The sequence below is a fragment of the Echinops telfairi genome, unplaced genomic scaffold (assembly GCF_000313985.2).
Source record: "Echinops telfairi isolate 266 unplaced genomic scaffold, ASM31398v2 ScPeMD7_29;HRSCAF=101, whole genome shotgun sequence".
NCBI classification, from domain to species: Eukaryota; Metazoa; Chordata; class Mammalia; order Afrosoricida; family Tenrecidae; genus Echinops; species Echinops telfairi.
Genome location: NW_022103926.1, coordinates 9,798,099 through 9,804,685, shown reverse-complemented (window position 1 = coordinate 9,804,685; position 6,587 = coordinate 9,798,099).

The following is a 6,587-nucleotide window of genomic DNA, read 5'->3' as shown; positions in this document are numbered from 1 at the left end:
TTACTAGATAGACACGCAGAGATAATAATATGCACAAAAACAAGACAGAGCAAAACAAAGCAACAAGAGAAAACAAAACAACAACAAAAACAAAATAAACAATGACAAAAAAAAGAGAAAAGCTATAAATAGTTCAAGGTCTGTTTGTTGGCCTTTAGGAGTGTTTTCCTGGTTGAGTCTGATGGGGGGCCATGCCCTGGCCCCAATGTCTATTTTTGGTATTCCCTGGGACTTCCTTGCTCTGCTCCCCTTGCTGTTCTGTTGCACGCCCTTAGTGTTTTGCCTCAGTGTGGTGGGGTCAAATCGGGCACCACTTCCACGTTGTGTCTCCAGTGTTGTCCCCTGTAGGGCTATGGATCAGTGAGGGATGTTGTGTCTCATAGTGGAGCTGGCCATATGGTCTTGCTGTGGATTGCCTGCTCTGAGCTTCATGCCGGTATATTGAATTCACGTCTTGGAGCACTGAGTTGAAGGCTGGTCCCTCTTTCCCTGTGGAGATATAAACAACACCCTCCCCTTGGGTGGATTAGTGCTGTTCCCCCACTACCCATGTCTTTATTTTTCCCCCCTGTCCTTTTTAGTTGGCTACCATATGTATCCCTGTATTTGGTCTGGCCCCTGCCATACTACCTGGACCTCACCCCAGGAATGTATTTATATAGTAGCTTTTGCATTCTAAAACTTAGCTCAGTGGACTCATGTTGTACTTTTGTGCTTGGCTTACTTTGCTTAGCATAATTTCCTCCAGTTCTTCCAATGCAGTGATGTGCTTCATGGGTCCATCGCTGCTTTTTAGGGATGCCTAGTACTCCATTGTATGGATGTACCACACTTTTTAAATCCATTCATCTGGTTCCCATCTTCTCCCTCCCATCAAATCTTGCTGTTTCATTTCACTTTGCATATTACTTAAGTAATTGATCATTATTTATCAATAATGAAGTCTTGTATGATGATTTTAGGTCACTAATGTTATTGATTCTTTCCTTAGTATACTTGTAATGCTGGTTTTGTTTTTAGAATTTTTTTAGTTTTTCCTTTTCTGAAAATTATTTTATTTCTCCCTCACATTTGAGGGATAATTTTGCTGGGTACAGGATTCATGATTGGCAGGTTTTTCTCTCTCAATATTTTGACTATATCGTTTTATTGCCTTCTTGCTTGCATGGTTTCCATAGACAAATCTGAGATTATTATTGTGTGTGATCCATAGAGCTTTATCACCTTGCTGTCCCCAAACATGTCCCAGGGTTTTGAACAGCCGCCTTTGCAGTTCCCAGCACAAGGAGTCAGCTGCCATGCCACAGTGGCTCCTGATCCATAGAGTTTTTATTAGCTGATTTTTGGAAGTAAATAGATCACCAGGCCTTTCTTTCTGAGATTACAGGAGCTTATTCATTTTTCCCTGCGTTTCTCTCAGGATTATTTCCTTTTCTTTAACTATGATGTGTTGTGATGATTTTCTTTGGGGTCAATTACGTTTGGGGTTCTCTGATAGTTATTTTCTATTTGGTAATAATGTTAGGAAAATTCTTTAAAAATATTCCTTCAACTAAAATAAATAAATAAAATAAAATATTCCTTCAACTAAAATAAATAAATAAAATAAAATATTCCTTCAACTATTTTCTTCTTTTTGTTCTATGATGTTTATCAAGCATAAGTTGTTTCTTTTGATGGTGTCCCATAGGATTCTTAGTTTTTGGGTCATTTTTTAAAAATAGTTTGATATTCTTGTATTTATCTCAAGAGATTTGCCTTTGAGATCACTGATTCATGTTTCTGTCTGTGTTAGACCAGGTTGGCTAAAGAAATAAATCCAGGTGTAATAGTGAGCTTTATATAAAAAAGTAATTATATAGCAAGCAAACATCCCAGTCCAGTCTAGGTTAAGTCCATAAATCTGATACTAGCCCATAACTCCCTCTTCAGACTCATGCAGCCACACGCAATGATGCAGAATGCAGGAAGATCACAGGTCACTGGATGCAAAGTCTTGTAGATCCAATGGTAGTGGATGTATCTCCAGGGCTCGGCTGCCATCAATGTGGCTCAAAGTGGCTTGTCCACAGAAAGGTGAAGCAGAGAGAGGTGCCGGCCTCCAGCAAGACATTTATTTCAGTAGCCCGCCAATCAAGCTGTGACCTGATTGACATGCTAAACCCCGCCCACATGTTCCTACAGGAGCCATGCTGGCCCAAAAAAGCTAACTATCACACCATTGTTTCAATTTTTTTCAAACTATTTTCCAATTCTAATATTTTAGCTTTTTGCCTTTTGTATCGGCATTAGGGGTTGTCGAATTATTTATATTTTTCATTTACTTTGTCAGATTGCTCTGTGCTTTTTTGAATTCTTTTATCTTGTTTTGTCTGCACTTATGTCAATTTTTTCCTTCCATTTGTTTAAAACAGCTGAAGATCATTCTCCTAGATTTCTTCATGGGTAGATCGAAAGCCTTTTCTTCTTCCAAGGCCTCCTCTGGATCCATATCTCTGTATATTCCACTCAATTGTGCCATTTTCCCCCCTTGGTTTCACATGTGCGCAGAAATTGGTTGCTGCCTTGGAGACATGATATTGCTTTAAATATTTATTCCTGCAAAAAACAGCACTCCCTGAGCACTTGTGGTGGATCTTGAGGAGCGAGAGTGGCTAGGTCATACGGCACTAACCTGTCCCGAGCAGGGGTTTATGTCAGGAAACAGTTGAATACTGCCCCTGTCAAGATCCTGCTTCCTGTCAATTGACTGGATCAGGATTGTGATCTGAGTAAGGCTGTTGCATCCCACCCTGATCTTTAAACTGACTGGCTGCTCATAGCTGATTGCATTATGGAGGAGATGACATTGTGTTACATCATATCATGGGGAAATACTAGCTCTTAATTGCCCAACCACTGATAATCCTGACTCAGCTAACCTGACACAGTTTTTTGGTGGGGACACAAAATCTTAACTACCACAACCAGTATTTTCTAAAGCTTCAAAACTAATTTGCTACAGCGTCTTTCTTACTCAGTTTAGAATTTCCATCTGGGAGATACATCTTTTCTCCTTCAGGGTAGAAGAATAGTGGATTGACCTTGTGAAAATCCATTTACAGCCAAGACCTTGACTTTTTAAGGAATAGCAATAGTTTGATTCTCCTTATAAAATGCTTTTCAAACAAAACCCTTAGTATTAGTGCTATATAACTTATGTACTATAGCGGGAAGCAAGATGATCATTTTGTAATAGACCAGACTAGAAATCTGTTTAAAAACAACCAGCGTTCAATGTTTGTTTTTTTTTCTCTATGTTTTCTTTTTTTCTTTTCTTTTTTTAAAAACATTTTATTAGGGGCTCATACAACTGTTATCCCAATCCATACACACATCAATTGTGTAAAGCGTATTTGTACATCATTTCTCAAAACATTTTCTCTCCATTTAAACCCCCGACATTAGGTCCTCATTTTTCCCCTCCCTCCCCGCTCCCCCCTCCCACATGAGCCCTTGATAGTTTATAAATGGGTATTTTGTCATATCTTGCCCTGTCCGACTTCTGCCTTCATCCACTTTTCGGTTGTCTGTCCCCCAGGGGCGTTCAATGTTTATAGTTACCGAAGTTCAGGATTAATCCTTGTGGCCACCATCTGTTTTAGGATGGGTTTTCTAAAGGAGCATTTCAAGAAAATGGCTCATGTAATTGTGAAAGCTGGCAAGTCCCAAATCTGTGGGTCAGGTGTCAGGATGGAGGCTTCTTCTGATTTATGTGGGTGCAGGGGCTGATGAACCCCAAATCTATAGGTCAGATGGGAGGCGGATGTAGTTAAAATCTGCTTTTTAGGCAGCTAGCTGAAGTTCTCTCCAAGAACCAGAGGTCAAACAGCAAGATAAATGCAGATTGATAGACTCCTGAACTTTGCCAGAACATCCATATATATTGGATGCAGGCCACACCCCCAAGCAAACTACTGTTCCTTTGATTGGCTGCACATCAGATCACTTAAAATGGAGGATGCTTACATAATGCCTGCCAAACCACTGAGAACCATGGCCTAGCCAAGTTGACACATAACCTTAACCATCATGCCATCTGTTGAAAGATGAAAGGTCATTTTAATGATGCAGAAAGTGGGCAGAAGACTGCAATCGTATGTCCTCATTTGCTTTTTTTTTTCTGGATGGAATTTACATCTATTTAGCACTTTATATTGATGTTCTCATTTTCTAACACAAAAACCCAGTATACAACCAACTTCTCTTTTCTTCCTATTCGGGTTCCTGTTTCCACATTTCCCTTCCAAAATAGGGCAGTTTCTCTGGACACCATTCCTTCTTAAACCTAAGACTTTGTTTAAACCTCAAGATCAACTAGGGTACTCCCATTCAAATCTACTACAGAATCTATGCAAAAAGTCGTCATGACTGAGGTCAGGGTCTAACCCTTCTTGGAGTAGGCAATCAGATCGGTCTGTGTCTGCAGCACTCGAGTGACTCAATTATCTTGCACACCATGGACTCACAGTATAATAGGTTTAACCATCCAAGCTAGAGTAGCATACTTCCTCTGCAATATTAGAAAACACAGTTCAAAATAGTTGCGACAAAGAGATTAGTTATTTCCTATGCCATCCAGCTCCAGATACAGGATGTCCAGACTTATGTCTGCTTCTCTGCGATTCCCTTGGTTCTAATTGCCTTCAGACTTTGGTTTCATCCTGTTTGGTCACTAGAGGGCTGCAGCCATGCCCAGCATCACATCCAGGCAAGACAGTGCCCAGTGGGAGAAGGGAACGGTCATTTCCTCTCGCCCCTTTTTGAAAGCAAGGTGTACTTCTTCTAAAACCCTTCTGGAAATACCCTGCCAGAATCAGGTCACATACCCATTCCTAAAATAAGCCCACACGTATGAGGCTGGCATGATTGACTTTGCTTCCCGAGGGGGCTGCAAAAGCAAATACCTAGACTTTATCCGGGATCTTAAATTGCCAGGCAGGTGCGGAGTAATTTTTTCTGAAGAGAGGGCTGAATGCTAGTTTGGGAACGTATGGGTTAGTCCAAAGAAGATTGTGGTTTTGCCATCAAAGAAGAAGAAAAATATGACTGTGGGATGGACAGTTAAGCCAACATGGACTAACAAGACTCCTGTTTGCTAGAATTCAGGAAAAGTTCTTTCTACGATCCTGAGATAATGAGCACTTCATTGATGAGTAAACTCAGCAAATAATGAATGACTTCTGTGAGCCAGGCCTGGAGAAGCACAGGTGGGGTCATGGTACTCAACCCAGGGGAGTTATGAGCGAGCACCAAGCAGTCTTCTGAGCATCACTTGGCTCAAGTAGCCTTCCTATAAACAAGAAACAATGCTTGTCCGCTGTGATGAGAATTTCAGTTTCTTGCCCTCTTACACTTATTTCCTCTTCTTACCATTCATTCACCAAAAGCTCACCGAGCATGTACTGTGTGCTAGGCATCATGCTCTGGGGTGACATCGTCAAAGAGCTTAGGTCCCAGCTTTGATTTGAGAATTATATTTCTCATTGCCAGTGAGTAATTACAGCTTTCTTACTTTCGCATGGATTGTGATTTTCGTTAGTGTGACAGTTAGATTGTGTGTCAATTTGGCTGCACCTGTAGAAGGATGGAAGCAGAGTGCAACCTCTCACACTGGTCACAGGCTGATGATGATTCTTGGGAAGGTGGACTACTGGATATCTACAAAGAAACGTTGTGAAGAACAGACTTTCCTTCTCCTTCCTGCAGGCATGGATCGTGCATCTGGCAGCCATCATGTGCCGTGCCACCCTTGGGAGCTGCTGGTGGTCTGCCATGTTTCCTGCCACGAATCCACTTGACTCTTTCTCTATAGGCCTGCAGTCTTCCCACCTCCCGTTGCATTTTCCTGGTCCTGCAGCTGCATGAGTTGGGTAGGGCCTCCAACTGTGAGCCTTAGATTTGAGTCCGACTGGGTTGGTCTGCTCTGCGGTTTGCTTTTATTTATTATTTTTTTGTGGTTTGCTCTCTTAGATAAATGTCTTTCTTGAGACTTTATAAGTGTCCTGGTTTTCACTTTTCTGGAAAACCCAGCCTAACACAGGTAGACACCTTTTGGCCTGTGGGCCTAGGACTGCCACAGTTTGGGCCGTGGAAGTCATGCCACGTGCTGCCCAAACTGGCTTCCCTAAATGACACTCCTGTTACAACCACTATTAGAGCCAACAGAAATCATTAAGTGGTGGCACGATATGCTCAGCACTAGCCCATCGCAGTGAACTTCAATTTCAAAACGAAACAAATTGAAAAACAAGAAGGAGGAAACAAGGCCCATTCTGTGCACAGCAGACCCTGGTTTTGTCTTCAGTTCTAAGTGGCCTGGAGGAGCTCTGGGGCCTCTGTGGTTTGTCTCTGACCTCAGTGGGCACTGCGCTCTTCATGTGTTACCCCTGTGGGTGAGCAGCTTCTTTCACACCTAAGGGGACTTGTTTCACACCCTGCTCTTACATCACTTTCAAGTCAAGTCTTTCGGGATGTTCTTCTGGGAAGGCTTAGAGCAGGGGTCCTCAAACTTTTTAAACAGGGGGCCAGTTCATGCCCCTCAGACC